Raw genomic sequence first — 17,923 nt, 5'->3', positions numbered from 1 at the left:
AAAAAAAAAAAAAAAAAAAGAAAGAAAGAAAGTTAAAAATTGTTTTTACATGTAATTGGTGGAAAATAAAATGCTAAGAACAAAAAAAAATAGATGAGAGGTGATAAGGGATTGAATTAGTGTTGTGGCAATGTGGAGAGGATAATATTGCAAATGGAGATGTCTTGATGACTGATTGGGCTTATGGCATGATAAGAACAGTTGGAAGCTAGTTGAACTTAAAAATAATCATTTAATGTATTGGCATCATAAGTTATAAATATTCCTCCTTCAGGAAAATTAGTTATGAAAATTTAGGAAAGAGGAAAAGGCTTCTAATCAAATGGTAGTTGTTGCTACTTTTTGTTTATTAAGAGGAGGATGAACATTTTCCAGCCCAGTACTTATACTTTAAAAACTTGCTATTTGTTATTTATTAGGGTGAAAATTTTTACCTACCCTATTGGGTTTGTTGCATATTTCTTAACAGTCTCTGTAAAATTTCCTCTTTCTCTTCCTCCTCCAGTTTGTGAGGCAAGGTTGTGTGATAGAAATGCCACTGGATTTGGTGTCATCGAACCTGAGTTCAAATTTCATGCTATCTATGTGACCTTCACTTTCTTGGTCTTAAATTCCTCATCAATAAATTGAAGAGTTTGAATTATGTGATGTTTAAGGTCCTTCTAGTCCTAAAACCATACATTCCTAGTATTGCTGCCTCTAATAATTACTGTTGCCTTCCTTTTAACCTCGTAGGACCTTCCAAACACACTTAAATTTAAGGCTAAGTTCTTCAGTTTTATACTTCAGAAATCTTTTAAATGATACCGCTGATGTTTCACATACTTTTTTTTTTTTCCTTCACCCTTTTCATTTTTCTTCTTCCTTTTTCCTTTCTGAAATCAGCCTTCTTCCAGTCCTCTTTATCAATATCCCCTTCATTCTCTCTATTATTTGCCAACTGAGCTTTTTGTTACCATGAGTGTGGAATGTTTTTCCTACTCGTTCATTAAATCTTTCCTATCTGATCCTTTTAGCTTTTGAAATCTCATTTCTTCCTGAATCCTTCTTGAATTTACTCGAAGAGTTGTGATCACCATTCTTCATTTCTTGTGGTTAACATACTTCTCTTTTTTTTTTTTTCCCAAATATATTAGATTTTTTATAATGACATTTTTGTTCAGACCTGTAATTTATTGATAACGGGAACATGTCAATTCTTCCATTAGTGCAAATAGTCAGCTATTCTGTAGCTCATAATGTGGGTCTTTGAGAGGTTGTCTTATCTGCCCAGGATCACATGGGAAGTATTAGAGGCAGGCCTTTAACCAAGCCTTCCTTATTCTAGGTTGGCTTTCTAACCACAATACCATACTGCCTCTTACTACTAGTAGCTTACTCTTTAACATCATGTCCTGCTACCTTAAACTCCAAGTTTCTAGAGGAGCATATTATATAATTTTATATCATTATATGTTGTCCTATGCCATATGCAGATAAATGCTTAATATTGAGGCTCCTAATGTCAAAATTGATTCTGGTTTCATGATTTCTGTGATTAAAGACATGAATATCATACATATAGAGTTGGAATGGGCCTTAATGGCATCCATTTCCCTCAATTTATAGGAGAGGAAACTGAGGCCCCTGGAATGTTAAGTGACTTGTCTTTAGGCACAGAGTAGAATCTGAACTTAAGTCCTCTAACTTCAGTGTTCTTTCCATTGTGCCACACAGCAGAGATATTTTGGTTTTTCATTCCTTAGCCTAAGATGCTGTCATAACCCACCAAAACACTGATGTTATTGGGCTATATGAACCATTCTCACAAGCCAATATTATGTTTATATTTTAGGAAGAATGTTATATAAGAGCTGAATGTTGGCTTAATTGTCAGTCCTCATAGTTAATAAGGCTTTTTTTTTTTTTAATAAATATATACTTATTATCAGAATAACCTTTATAAAACACAACTTCAGCCACTTCAATTCCTGTAGAAGCTGCTTGTTCAATTTATTATAGAAGGGGAAATATTTGTACAATAATGTTTTGTTATTTGTAAGTAGATTTTTTGCTGTCTTAGAGTTTTTCCTAGTTTTAAAATGTAGATAATGGAGCATATTTAAGTGTCCAAGTACAATTGTGAGCTGGAGGAGTGGCATTAAAGGGATATTCCAAATTCAAGAAGATTTTGGGATTTGGGAATATGTCTGTGTCATAGAGTGGGAATTCCCTGGGTAGATATCCCATTGCTACATATCCAGAAGTAGAAGAGGGTGTTCTAATCAGAAAAAGGAATTGATGGCTATTTGTGGGGGGGAAAATTTTTTGTTTGGTTGAGATGCGCTCTTTGGATGGGAGAGTGTGATTATGGGTTTAGGTGTTTTTTTTTTTTTTTTTTTTTTTTGTTTTTGTTTTAATAAGGAGCTCTCTTGATAGTTCAAACTAATAAATGTTTCACTTATACTCATACATGCCACTCTTCCCTATAGTAAGTTCTCTTCTTACTAGAATACTTTCTGCCTTATGAATGTACTATCTATCATAAGATACCTTCTTGTATGTATGGCTGTGACAAACAGCCATATTCAAAAATCCCTAGTCATCTCCTCAATTGAGACTTAAAGAAAAACAAAAACAAAACAAAAAAACAACAGTTTAATTCATAATAATGTGACTCAGAGAAGGTTGGTGTTATTATGCCAGTTGCTCTAAGAGATTAGAAAAAAAGCAGGTCTGTGTACTTGAAGATCTCATGAATCACTTCAACAGATTTAATGTATCTTCCATGCAAGATGGTTTAGTTTTCCTACCCGTAATTTTATTTTTTCTTACTGTCCTTTTTAACCTTCATTGAGATAATGCATCCAAACACCATTTTTTGAATATCTATTGTGCTGCAAGATACCATAAAGGATAAAAGAATAAATAAGACAGGCCCTTAATGGGGCTTATAATTTAAGAAGAGAGATAAGATATGCATAGAATAACTATGATATATTGTAGAATGTGATAAATAGAGGTATAAGAAACATGCTTTGGGAGTTCAGAAAAGCTTACTTTTGGCTGGGGGAATAAAAACACTTTCACAGAAGAGGTTACCTTTGAAATGATACTTAAAGGGTGCTAAGATTTTTAAGGGTATAGAGGAATTGGGAGGACATTTCAGGCAGAAGGAATAGCATAAGCAAAGCCACTGAGACAGGAAAAGATCAGGGTGTTTCTTTGAGAAACTGTAAATAGTAGACTAAAGGGGAGTATTGTAAAATAAGACCGGAGAGTGTGCTTAAGGTCAGATTATAAAGGCTGTTGAAAGTTTAGGTGAAGAAGTTTGGATTTTAATTAATTAATTAAATTAATGTCATTATAAAGATTTTTAAACAGGAAAGTGATATGATCAGAGTTGTATATTCAAAGGTGGGATAGCTTAGGAGATAAGAGATTGGAGACAAGATACTTCTAAGGTAATTTCACTTCTGAAATAATAAATGGCAGTGGAAGAGGCATGGCAGACTGACATGGTTTCTAGTTATTGGTCTTTGGGCTGAAGGGGAAGGAAACAAACAAAGTGATTTAAGATTGGTGACTAAGTAATTTGTCATTATTTTATAGAAAGGAACATTAAATTTTGGGAGCAGGGTGATGTGTTTAATTTGTATAGGTTTGGTTTTCTGGACATCTAGTGGTAGTGGTAATCAGGCATTGTAAGTAAGGATATAAGAACTTTGGAATGGGAGGGTAATTTTCAGAGCATCTGGAAGAATTAAGTATTTGTTTAAAAAGGCCCAGAAATTCCTGTTAAGTCTTAGAAGGCAGAAGTGACAATAGCCTACTCAAAACTTGTAGGAGAATTCTAGGAGGGCTCCATTGTGTCTTACATATAGAGAGTTACTTGGGAAAAGGTTAGACTGGAAAGTAAAGGAAATGGAATAGCTGAGAAGTGGACAGCTTGAAGTACAAGCACCTATTGTGTACTATCAATTTTTGTATTAAAAAAAAATTAGAGGATATATAATACCCTTTCATTGTTTCACACTAAAATCATATTTTCTTGTAGCCTATTCCTTAATCAGGGACATAATTATTTACTATTGGAAAATAGGGAGATAGTGAAATACAGTGGTAGTTAAAGTGAGGTGGCAAGAAAGTAGAATTTGGTATGCTCAAATTGCTTTTTCCTTCCCTTATAAGTCACATTAATAATGTTTTATCTGTGCACAACACATTTTTTAGCTCAGGAAGAGAAAGCAAACATCTGAAAACTGATCCCTTGTGCTTCACAGTGAAATCTTCACTGTTCAGAAGTTAAAATCAGAGAACAAAGGTTGGTAGAACTTAGAAAATTGAGATTACCAAAGCTTTTAGAGAAAGAGTGCTATTGAACTGACATACAATTCACATGTTATCTTATCTTTTGGGTTTTCCTTTGGTTCTGAAAAGTGTCAGTCTCACTTGAAACTCTAATTAGAACTGCCGAAAGCTTGGTAAATGTTCTAAGACATTAAAGGATACTCACTCAGCCTTATGTCCAGGATTGGCAGAAATAGGACCATTTAATTCACATGAAGGAGACTATATTACTAAGGTTTGTGGGTGCATCTTGTATTTTTAAAAACATTTTGGAGATGGAGGCTGTACATTTTCCCTAGGACTTGTTAATTAATTAGTGATAATCATTGTGTAGCTACTTAACCTATATCTCCTAGAGTAAGAAAACAGAAAGAGAGAACAAGTGAAATTCACATGTCACTTTAATACTTATAAATCCTAGAGGAGAAATCATGAGAAATGAGGGTATCTGTTTGGTACCTATCTGGTAATTGAATGCCTATATTAGTAAAGGTAATTCCTTTATTCATAATATGGCTTTCTTTGTACTTATTCCAACAGCTTTTTTGTTGGCCCTTGAAATCTAAGATTTTTAGTTTACATGAATTAATGACTGTAGGGAATCATCACCCTTGAGCATCTTTATATTTTAGGAAAGCTGGTATCAATAAGTAGCTATAGTTAAATTTTTAAATGAATTTCAAAATTAATAGAAATGATTTTAATAGGACTACAGAAATTCTATAATCTGGGTCATTCCTTTGCCTTGAATTTTGGAAAATTCCAACTTGTAAAAAAATTTTTTGGAGAGTTAAGAATTTTCCTTGGCTTTAGAGTAATTCATTCTACTAATATTTGCAAATGAATAGTTTTAGAAAGAAAGACAAAGAGAGGTTCAGAGTTATCCATGCTCTATCTGGTTTTTCAAATAAGTTTATAATTCCTTTGGCCAACTAGAGAGAGCAGATCTAGTAAGTATAAATTCTTTACATGATGAAAATGATAGGAATGATTACATTGAAGCTATGTTTTCAATGTGGGAAATCATTTAAAAAAGATCAAGGTAAGCCATGTCTTTGTCGTTATTATTGTTACCTTGAATAAATACTGAGCAAGTAAGAAAACTTTTAATTTTATTTATAACCCTATTTTCTTGAATTGTTAGCTAATAATTATTGCTAAAGGTTGAATGCTTTGGCCTTTATGGTCATATATTTGCTAATCAGTGATATCTGTTCCTACTTCTGATATTTTTTTAATGGAGTGAAGTATATTTAAGATATTCGGATCAACCAATCCTGCATTCACCCCTCCGTCTGCCTTTTTTGTACTTTATATTTTTTTTTCTTTCTTTTTTTTTTCCTTTTATTTTAAACTAAGGTCAAACTAAACAGTGACACCAGGAATTTAATTACAGCCTATTAACAGCATGTGTTCTGGACTAATCTTTTATTCTGAAATCACTTAAGGTATCAGACTCCTTTTTTCAACAAGGGAGCACTTAAGTTAATTGCTCCATTAGAAACACGTAGTTAGCCCTTTCTGATCTCTAAGTCTGGCTCCCTCACTGAGCTGCAGAAGTTTGAACACCTGCAGCAAAAGCAATCTGAAAAGGAGCCATAACTAGCCCCTTTCCTCCTTCCTTCTCCTCTTCCCCCCTGCCCCAATTTTTCAGCCTCTAAATAAAAGCAAAAGTTCAGAACGGTGTTATCAATGATACTGTGTTGTAACTAACTTTATGTGACCTAAGTAAGTTGGCTCTTGCTTTATTCTTATCTCAGGCCAAAAGAGCATACACAATTCTTTGTAAAGTTATTTAAAAAGTGGCTTGTTTATTCGGAAGCAACTGTGAATGGTATTTGTTCAGTGTAGATGGAATCAATTGCATACCAGCCAACAGCTGATTTCTCTTCTGAGTGAAAAGCCAAGAACCAAAGGGACAAAGTGCTAAAGATCAGCTACTCAATTCTCAACTGTTCTGGATTCTCAATAAAGCTACTGATGTACCAATTTGGGGTGGGACTCCATTCTTCCCACCTGCAGGCCGTAGTGAGACTTGGCTCTGACATGATGAGGTGCTTATAGTAGTGTGACCTTTATTGCCCTTAGGAACAAAACACTTTTTTTCTTATGGCCCTAATCAGTCAGTCCTTCTGAAGAACTAGACTTCAAGTAGTCTAAGGATAAAAAAACAAACAAACAAACAAAACCCCTCTAAGACTGACTATTCCCATTTACAGAGATGGTGAAAGCAAAGAGACCATTGAGTCAGTCTTAACTGAATTTTAAAAGACATTCTAAGACACCCCTCCTTTCTAGCTGTAGTGGATTCATAGATGCTTTGTATTTTACATTTAATAAGAGGCTGACTTCAGTAAGGAAGAAAGAGGTACTTTCAAGTCCTCTTTCAATGATACATTTTCACAAAATTACTTGTGAGAGCCTCAGTTGATACTTAGAAAACATTTGAGAGGATAGTATTACTGCACTTATGTGATGCTAGAACATCATATGCAGCCTACCATATAGGATCAGCAGCAGCCCAGACTGAATTCCCAATAACATGGAATTCTTTTTCTAGCTTATTTTACAGATGCGGAATTGAGGCAAGTAGGGTTAAGTGACTTGCCCAGTGCCCCAGACCAGATTTGAATTCGGGAAGATGAGTCTTTCTGACTAGGCCTGGCACTCTATCCACTGTACTATCTAATGCAGCTACAATGTTATGTTTTATTTGCTATGTTAGTTATCTACTGACTGTAGCACATAATTTATTTGTAACCCATTGAAACATGTGCAATTTTTTACACTTCTCTCATATTGTTCTTTCAAATTATTATTTCATTCATGTCTGACTTTGGTTTTCTTTCATAGATAATGGAATGGTTTGCCATTTCCTTTTCCAGTTCATTTTACAAATGAGAAAACCTGAGACAAATAGGGTTAAATGATTTGCTCAAAATCATATAGTTAGTAAGTATCTGAATACAAATTTAACTCAGGAAGATGAGTCTTCCTTACTTCAGACCTGGTACTTTATCCATTGTATAACCAGCTGCTGCTTTCATACATTCATCTATTATATTTTGTATTCTAATTGTGTGTGATATCTCATTGCTAGATTATAAACTCTACTAAGACAGAACATATTTAATCTTTTTACCTTACCCACTGGCATAGATGCAGTACCCTATACATAATTAAATAGTTATTAAATTGAGTTGAACCACATTTATTAGGATATATTTTAAAAGGAGAAACACTTTTAAAAGCAAATAACTAGAAAAGAAAGAGCCAACATGATTTTATCAAGAACAGGTCATCCTCAGTTAACTTCATTTACTTTATTTGGCAGGGTTACTAGACTGTGGGTAGATAAGAGAATATAGCTTATCTGGATATCAGTAAAGTATCTGACATAATCTTTTGTGGAAAGATACAGAAATGTGTGTTAGGATGAAGTAAAATTAGGTTGAATTTAGCACTGTTTGAATGACAGGACCCATAATACTAGGTAAAAGTCAGTTAAGAAGCATCCATGGAGTGACTCAGGAATTTGTTCTTAACTCTTTGTTCGGCATTTTTATGATATAGTTTGTAAATGATAAAAAGTTTAGAGAGAGATAATATGCTGGATAATGATGTCAGGATTCTAATATATTTTGACAGACTAGAACATTGGCCTGAACTAATGAATAAGATGAAATCTAATAGGAATAACTAAGTCTAATATTTGTGTTTTAAAAAATCAATTTTACAAGTACAAGATGAAGAAGGCATGGTCAGACAGGATATTGGGTTGCAGGCTCTCAATGAGTCAGCAGGATTAGCAAAACAATTAAGAAAACTAAGACTAAAGACTACATTAAGAGAGACATAATGTCTATGGATTTCTTATTCCCTTGTCTGTCTTGCCAAACTCCAGTCATGTGTAATTTCTACCATTTGAACTATGTTTTTTCAGACCTGCCTTTGCTGTAATTTACACCTTTGAAGTTGACTTAAAAGACAATTTCTTCTTTGGTCAAACATTACTTGGAACATACCGAATTTAAGATCTCACATTCTACATTTCATCATCTTCAGATCTAGATGAATTCATGTTTTTCATATTTTTATATGTCAGGTTGTGGTTAATTATTGCATATACTATGACACAATGTGCTCTGGGCATTTGAGGAAGTAGAGACATATGTCTATATATTAGAGAGTGTTCTATCTTAAGAATATTCCCCTTATCCTAATTCTTTTTCATATACTTTTTATCCCATTTTCTGAATGCATGGAAATTTTGTTCTCAATCTTGAAGACACTGAATCCTTGGCCACCCACCTCTTTAGTAGAGAGTGCTCCTCTTAGGTCTCCCATAAATGAGGTCAGGAGGAAGAATAGGCAGAATTCATGCTTTATTTTATTCTATTTTCTTTCACTACCTTAAATTCCATTGAAACTGGATTACTACTTAATCATATCCCATACTTTTACCTCTGTGCATTTGATATTTTTCCTCTCTGCTTAACTCCATCAATTGAAATTCTTCCTTCCCAGCTGTTCTCATTTATTAAGAATACATCAATCTATCTATATAGTAACTATACTTTAAGAAGTTGTGATGAAATATTTTGAGAAGCAAAATAAGATAATGAATAGTCTGCTGGAAGAACAGGATTTAAAGCTTGACAATTTGACAATAAATACATAACTGACTTTTCTGAGCTTCAGTTTCCTTCTCTGGGTATCTAAAAATACCTGTACTTAACTTAGAGTGATTCTAATTACAACATGTATGGAAATTGTTTTGTACTCCTTAAATTTCTTTGTAAATATTAATATCTGTTGTTATTGAAAGTGAGCTCTAGGGTTTTTTGTAGTTGGTTGGTTTAATCATTTTTCTTTCTCTGAATGCCTTTGGAGTTTTTTTTTTTTTTTTTTTTAAATCTTTATGGCCCCTGTCATATTATGCTTATATGTGTGCTTATTTCTGTAATTCTCTCCCCTCTTTCTATAATTGGGTCAGAAACCATGTTTTACTTATTATTGTACCCCCCACCCCCGCCAGGATGGGCTTTGTGCATGGTAGCTACTCAAATATTATTGAGTTGAATTAATTCAGAAATGATTTCCAGCTGGTATTTTATGAAAGCTTGTTTTTTGGTGGGGTTTTGGCAAGATGCTTCTCTTTAACTGGTTTTGAGTCTGTGGAATAGTTCTTAAGTGATTAGTTCACACTTGTTAACACATAATTATAACTATATACTTAATGATGTTACATGTTTCTTCAAAGGCTAAAAAGAAAAGAGAACTAAATTCAGGTTTTCTGACCTGAAAGAAGATAACCTCAGTTAAAACTTAGTTAACTTATAACTTTATCTTTATTCTGAATTTCCAGGTCCTGTCTGTGACTTTCTTTAAGATGTTTTATGTTATGTATTGGACTACCTGCCATCTAGGGTAAGAGGTGGGAGGAAAGGAGGAAAAATTTGGAACAGAGGGTTTTGTAAGGGTCAATGTTGAAAAATTTACCCATGCATATGTTTTGTAAATAAAAAGATAAAATTTTTAAAAAGATGTTTTATGTTAATACTCTCTATGTAACATTCTGCTGCTACTTCTGCAACACAGGAGTTAGTAATTTGAATAGGAATCACATCTCACTAAAAGAAGTGGCTAGCAGGCTAGTCTTTGAGTCCAGACGACAAAATTCTTCTTTAGCCCATGTGACTCTGGGCAGATCATTCATTTAATGTTTCTTAGCTTTAGTTTCATTACCTAAAAATGGGGATAATAAAAGCAATTGTGGCTTTGAAGATCAAAATGTCTACTTTTTGAAAAGTGTGTTGCAAAAAACCCTGAAACACTAAAACAAAAGTAGTGATGATTATTATTAATATAAATGCCAAGTCTAAAAAGAAATCTAAGGTAAAAAACCCTATATAGCTATCAGCCTAGTAGGTATAAACATCTTACACAAGTTATACTCCTCACTAAGGTTTTCTACAAGTCAGATTTTGCAGAAAATTGCAGCCCAAATGCTGATGATATGGCAAATTGTCTATCAAAATTCATGACAAGATTGAAAAAAGTCCTACCAAGTTGTTACATACATGTTTTTTGCTAGGAGAAAGGAAGGGAAAGGAAAGAAAACAAGCATTTATATGGCACCTATTATATGCAAAGCACTTAGCTAGACATTTTTTTAAACCAAAAATTATTCAATCCTTACAACAATCCTGAATGATAGATATTATTATTATTATCATCATTTTCCTCATTTCATGTTGGGGAAAAAGGAATATCTTTGCTGAGGGTCACACTAGCAACACAGCTAGTAAATGGCTCAGACTGAATTCTAACTCAAATCTTCCTCACTTTAAACCCAATGCACTCTCCACAGTGCCATCAGCTATCTATGACTTATGTCCTATACTTAGAATATATACACATTGGATATGGAATATAACATGTTTTGCTATAATAAGTATCCTGTAAAACTATAGAAAAGTTAACAGCATAATTGAATCTTGAGAGCAGAAGAATTAAGCATAGAATAATTGAGCTCTCTCTCTCTCTCTCTCTTTTTTTTTTCCAGGCATATCCTTTCTATACTTTGAAGCTGACTTAAAAGACAATTGTTTCCTTGGCCAAAAATTATTTGAAACACACCAAATTTCAGATTGCGATTCTACATTTCATCATCCTGGTAACTGGATGAATTGTTTTCCAATTTAGGAAATACATGTTTTATATACCAGTTTATTGTTAATTATTACATATAATATCATAAAACACACACTGAGCATTTGGGAAAGTAAAGATATACTTAGAAAAATATATTTTATATAATATAATCATATGTACATACATATATGTGCATATATTTTAAAAATATGTATATATGTATTGCAAAAAGAGCATGAGGACCAATCCAAATGAAATGTGTCTAAAGATAACTTTACTAATATTTGTAATAGTCACATTTGTAATGCAATGGTTTTCCTTTTAGACTTGTAATCATTCTTCAAATGTGGGGCAGAAGAGTTGAGGAAAAAGTATCGTCAGGGAAAAGTAACATTAAACTGGAATTAATGCTGAATGTGCTATTTTTTTGTGTTGCAGTTAATTTTATATGTGGTTCCTAGGCCTGACTGTCTGTAAAATGAGGGAGATGGAATAAATGACCTGTACACTTCACATAAGAACATGCACTTTACAACATTCTTGCTTTTCTCTCTTTTCCTTCTCCTGCTCCCTCCTTCTTTCCTTCACTCCCCTTCATCCTTCCCCTTCTTATTTTTCCCAGGCTAGAAGTTTTAACAACCACGTATATGTATAGAGCAACCCTCTGGGAACTTTTATCAGTTTGTTTCTGATAGAGGTCATTTCCCTTGCCTCCTTTTTTTGGAATTGGGGGACCTCCCTTGTGATCTTATTGTAGACACCAGGTTGTCTTAGCCCACTACAGCTCAGAACTCTTAAAAGATCTGCTACTTCAGCCTCCTTGGTAGTAGGAATTACAGGTGTGTTCTACCAGACCTTTTACAGCTGTAAACATTTTAGTAATCTACAATATTTAAGGAAAACTGGGACTTCTGAGGGCTTTGAGTGAGGCTTTTATATACTATAAATCTTTTACTATAAACTGTTTTGTTTTTCAGTTGTCTTGTATATTCTGGTATTCAGTATAGAAAAGATAATGAAAAATTTAAGTAAACTCATTTGTCAAAATAAAATAAATGTTATAGATAGTAAACTGTTGAAATGTTTGTATAAGCAAATAATAGAATTTAGATATTACATAGAAATGGAAGTTGATATTGGAGTAATGCATCATTTGAAACAGCTCATATTTCGAAGACTTACAGATGCTCTTTGCTTTTTAATTAAAACATTGAGTAATCCAAACCCAGTTAATTAAAACTCTGTTTCCCCCATAGTTCCTTATGTTTTGAGTTAATGAGTTTTAACTACACTTGTGCTTGCTAAAACATGACTTGTTATAGAGAGCGGAATTCCCTGAAAGGCAGATATGTCTTGAATCTTGTCAAGGATGTTTATTATTAGAAGTACTAAATGGACCTCATTAAATCACTGTTACCCCTAAAACATATTCCTGTGATACAGAAAGAACATCTTATAAGAGCTGTATTGGCAAATTTATGTAAATAAGTTTTCCATTGTTTTCCTGTAACTAGATTTTTAATTTTTTTTAATTTTTATTATTTTTTTTACTATGTAATTTTTAAGAATACACCAAGGTATTACCTGGATAGGGAGTGTTGGAATGAAGTGGGCAAGATTTGAAGATAGTGGTTTTATGCAATAATGGCTGACTTGGAGATCTTCAAGATATTAAAAGCTTTTTAATAATCACCTTCCAGATAGTGTCATATAGGTAGTGCTCTAGGAACTGTAGATTCAGAACCTGGATTTATCTCTCTGACTATGATTGGGCATGTTCTCTGGAATTTACAAGTGTGCAATTGGGGAGCCAATATGGTAATTGGCAACAGCAATAAGAATAGCTGGCATATATAAAGTATTTTAAGTTTTGTAAAGCACTTTATATTGTCTTATTTGGTTCTTGCAAGATTTCTATGAGGTACTTGCTGTTCTCATTTTGCAATTGAAGAAACTGAGGCTGAGAAAAGAAAATTATTTATTCAGGATCAGGTAGATCATAAGATTTTACGGTAGGATTCCCATTCACGTGTTCTTGACTCTGAAGTCCAGTACTGTACTCTGAGCCATCTAGCAGCCAATGAGTGCCATGAATAGGCTATAGTTGTTTTGTTTAATAGCATACTTTCTTTCAAATATTTAGTTATTTAGATTGAATGTAGAATTAGAACAAAGGGAAAATGTTCAGGTATCACCTACTTCATTACCATAAGGAAATTCCTGCTAAACTACTTGGTTTTATCTTGTCTCTAATGCATATTAACTCTTTGACCATGATCAGTTCATTCAACCTTTTTGTGTCTTCTTGTAACGTGCTCTCCTTGCAGTTACAATTACTGTCCTAGACCCACCAGAGTACCTTTGACCACTGTCCTCTGCAGTGTGAACTCTACCCGGCTCGCCTCCTCTGAGGCCTTCTAAGGTCTCTGGCCACAGTCTATTGAATCTATAGTTTAATAACTGGTAGCGCACTCAAGAACAACCACATGTAATCTTAAAAGCCTTTATTATACCTACACACATAATGCCTTAACTGATGCCCTGACTTGTTGGTTCCCTAGTGAACACCTGGTCAGAAGACCTACGTGTTCACTACCAAAACCCTTACCTCTTTTGGCTATCCATCTTGGCTTGGCCACCCAGGCTAGGAAGCCAGGGTGAAGAGCGTCAGATTAAAGAGAGCGATTGCTGCCTGCAGTGGGCTTACATAGGGCCTGTGAGGTCACACACACAGCCAATCAGCGAGAGAGTCACCCATTACGAAGCTATCTCAATATGGCCAGGATCCCGCCCAAGGGCAGTCCTAATATCCACAGAAATTACTTCCGGGCCTCAATCTCCCGATGCGCTGTGGCACCCATTTAAAAGCCCCTTACATCTTCTCATGTTTAAATTAATTTTTACCTTATCTTTTTGGGAAATAGGTATTCATTTCACTTCTTAGCCATCTCTTCAGAATGCTGCCTCTACTTAGGCACTGTTAGGCATAATTTCCATCTCTTCTGAGCTTCCTCAATTCTGCATGGCCCCTCTCCCCCCATCACAATTTTGGGCCAAGGGGCTAGGATCTAATTGGAGAGCTTCTACATTACCCTGCCTGAAACCAGGCATCTAGCTATACCACGGCACACTTATCTCTATTCTACCTACTTCTTGAGATTAAATCCCATATCATCAGTTGTCTATACAGTAATTCTAATTTAACTAAATAATAATTTAACTAATTTCCCCCCTCAAATTCTCTCCTCTTGCAAATTTGCCAATTTTTGTCTAGGACAATTTACAATTTTTCCAATATGCTAGGTTCTTAACTTGAGTGTTATCCTCAATTCTTATTTCTTATGTATGTATGTAATCAATTGCCAGATATTTCTATTTTAACCTTTACATCTCTCCCATCTGATCCTTTCTCTCCATTCATCTCATCACCTTTTCATCTTTTGCCTAGATTATTGCAAGTGTCCTAATAGTTCTCCTTATCTCAAGTCTTTTTTGTCACCTGTAATGGTCATTCTCAACTACTTCATCTCAACTACTTTGTAGCTTTTATCAGCATTGAGCATCTTTTCTTGGATATTTTCTTCTTTCAAGGGTTTTTGTGATAGTGCCATCTCCTGGATTTCCTTTTACTTGATTATTCCTTCTCAGTCTCCCTTTCTAGATCTTCATCCAGGCCATACTTCCTAACTCTGTCCTGAACTATCTTTTGTCCTTCTTGGATAAAAATCTGATCAGTTTCTGTGGACTCAGTTTTCATCTCTGTGTAGATGGTTTCCAGATCTATAAAGCTAGTCCTCATCTGTCATCTCAACTATAGTCTCCTAGGCAGCTAGGTGTGTAGAGAATTGGATGTAGAACCAGGAAGACCTGAGGTCAAATCCAGATTGTGACACTAATGAGTTATGTAATTCTGGGCAAGGCACTTAACCACTGTCGGTCTCACTTTCCTCATCTGTAAATAATAACAACACATCTCCAAAGCCTGTTGTGAGAATACAGTCAGGTAATGCATTTACAAATCTTATACTTTTGCTGTATAAATGTTAGCTGCTGCTGCCACTACTACAATACTCTTTTGTGCCTCTTGATTTAGATATCCTGTAGACATTTTCAACTGAAAGTATACAAACCAATACTTACTTTTCTTCCACAAATCTTCCCTCTTTCTAAATTTCCCTCATACTATTGAGGGTACCACTATCCTTTTAGTTATCCAGTCTTACAACCTCAGTATGATCCTCAGATCCTCCTCATCATTCATTTTACATTTACATTTCATTACCAAGTATTTTCATTTCAACTTTCAAAATATCTCAATAGTTCTTATCTTCCCCCACAAATCTATCACCCTAATTGAGACCCTGAAAACCTCTCACATGAGCTGCTATGATAGCCTTCTAATTGGTCTTTCCCTATTTTATTTCATCCTCTAGGTTGTTGCTAAAGCGATTTTCCTAAAAAAACTAGTCTGCCACATATCTCTTTACTTAGTATATTTAAGTGGAAACCATTTACTTCCAGCATCAGATATCCAGATAACCTGTGTGAGGTGTTTAAGACTCTTTGCAGTCTTTTCTCTTCCTATCATTTCAGTTTTTTCACACTTTACTCCATTCTTATATTCCAGGAATAGTACTGGCTCACTTGCTATTCCTTGCATACATCACTTTTATATGTCATCCCTTTTCTCTTTTCCTTTGCACTGGTTGTTCTCTGGGATGAAATGCTTCTACTTTTCATCTCTTTCTTGTGCTTCTCGAGCCTCACTTCATGACTCATCTCAAAGTCCACCTTATGTAGGAGTTTGCATAGTCTCTCCAGTCAGTTAAGCCTTCTTTATTATAGTTACCCCTTTTCTTTGTATGTATGTATGTATGTATATAAGCTCCTTGAAGGAAAAGAATGTTTTATGTTTTTGCTTTTCCTTGTGTCCCCAGTATTTAGTACAGTATATGGGAAGTTGCTAATAAATGCTTGTTGATTGAATGTTTGTTAAATATGAATTATTCTTACTATCATGCTTTTGTCCTCAAGTTAGAGTACCCCTTCTCTGTAATACTGACAAATTCTTATTCTCCAGCTGTCTTTTTTTTTTTTTTCTTGACAAATAGTGGGATACTGCTTACCATTTCCCTCTATTCCAGAATAATGTCATAAAAGTTTCTAATTATCTAGTTTTTCAAATTTTATTTTAAATTGGCCACTTTTTTTTTTCATCACATTAGTAGTTATTACTCTGAGAAAATTTCTCACAATCTTGACCATGGTTTATGGGGTCTGGAAAACTTCAGTCATAGAAAATAGCACTTACTGACTTTAGTGTCTTATCATTCTCATGCTTGTTTCAGTCATGTGTTGCACAAGATGGGCTTTAAATCTAATTTTGTTCTCAATCTAATAGCTTTTGTTCATCTCTTGTTGGAGAAGTGTATAAGAATTAGGAGATGTGGTTTGACATTTGTGAAATGAGAAATATCCCCCTCCCCAATTGCATAGCATTTAAAATACATAAAGGAAAAGCTCAGTGAAGCATAGGGAAAAATAGTTGGTAAAACTATAATAGTTGGGATCTTCAATATACCCTTTTCATGGACTAGAAAGTGTACCAACAGTAAAATCTATGAATGAAGTTAAGAAACTGAATGGAATGTTAGAAAAGTTAGATATAGTATATGTCTTCCAATTACTGAATGGGAATAGAAAAGAATGAACATTTTTCATTACTGTATTGCCCATTTGCAAAAATTGACTATTTCTTGTTGCATAGAATCTTCATAAACACATGCAGAAAATATTTCACTGACCAAAGACAATACAATTACATTCAGTAAAGGGCCATTGAAGAAGAAATTAAGAAATCAGTAGAATGGCTGAATCCTAAGGAATTGATGGATCAATAAACAAAGCATAAAATGGTAGATAATTTCATAACTAATCAATGCTGTGTACAATCATGACTCTAGATGACTAGTTATGAAGCAAGCTACTTACTCCATGACCAATGCTATAATCTTTTAAAATTATATATGTTATTATTTTATTTTTACAAGGATTTTTATTATTTCTTTTTTATGTGAGAGAGGGGTGTTGATAGGGAAAGAAAATAAATGCTTGTTAATTGAAAGTGAAATAACATTAAATGAAAAATATGTAGTTTAAAGATTTTACAATGGTTTTAGTAAGATAATATACCAAAAACAGAGAATTAAAGGTAGCAGTTAAAATGTTTTAAGTGTGATCAGCGGATACAGAATGACCGGATGAAATGGACTTCCTAAAAGAAGCTCTCTTAAAAGGAACTGATTTTATGTTCTTGCTTAGAAGTTAGAGACATGGGGAGGGGAAAGAATTTTATAACTGTGGGAAATGCCATAAATAGAGGCACGGAGCTATTATGAATGAGGTGTGGGTGGGCAATAGTAAGGAAATGGCTTCATTGGAATAGAGCCACTGTGTTGGGAAATAATGAGAGAAGTTTAGCAAGGTGAATGGGGATGAATGTGGTTAGGAGACTTTCATGCCAAATGCAGATGTTTAGATTTGATAAGATAGAAATTATAACTCTTGGCAAGTTAAGTAAAATAATGGCATGATGAAAGCAATGAGAATTCATCCTAAAAATTATATGAAAGATTGATGGTAGGAGTACTTTTTAGAAGGCTATCGTTATAGTTCAAGTGTAGCACTTTTTCAAATTATTTAATATTCTATGATGCCTTTTTTTTTAAGCTAATACTTAAACATAATTAAGCATGAATACCTGGAATTATTACTTAGACTGTTGGTTTGATTTTCAAAATTCTGCACAGGAGCATAAATTATTATACATGTCAATATATATCCAACATTTTTATTGCTTCATATTGATTTCTTTGCACAAGGAGTAATTCTTATTTAAAAGATTATAAATATCTTTGACTAGTAAGTAAGTGGCACA

General features: G+C 34.0%; 1 protein-coding gene across 10 annotated transcripts in view; it reads left to right on the top strand.

The window, feature by feature from the left end:
- XRCC4 (X-ray repair cross complementing 4) overlaps positions 1 to 17,923 on the top strand; it is a 365,806-nt gene that overhangs the window by 20,350 nt on the left and 327,533 nt on the right. The window contains exons 2-3 of one of the 10 annotated variants that reach the window (XM_074282152.1): positions 9,698 to 9,759; positions 10,898 to 11,008. The exons of the other annotated variants lie outside the window; for them this stretch is intronic. The gene's annotated coding sequence lies outside the window, so the exon portion shown is untranslated. The remainder of the gene's footprint in view (positions 1 to 9,697; positions 9,760 to 10,897; positions 11,009 to 17,923) is intronic. 10 annotated transcript variants of the gene reach the window in all.

The sequence above is a fragment of the Sminthopsis crassicaudata genome, chromosome 1 (genome assembly GCF_048593235.1).
Source record: "Sminthopsis crassicaudata isolate SCR6 chromosome 1, ASM4859323v1, whole genome shotgun sequence".
NCBI lineage: Eukaryota > Metazoa > Chordata > Mammalia > Dasyuromorphia > Dasyuridae > Sminthopsis > Sminthopsis crassicaudata.
The sequence above is the reverse complement of the archived record's forward strand: the minus strand, read 5'-3'. Positions and strand labels throughout refer to the sequence as shown.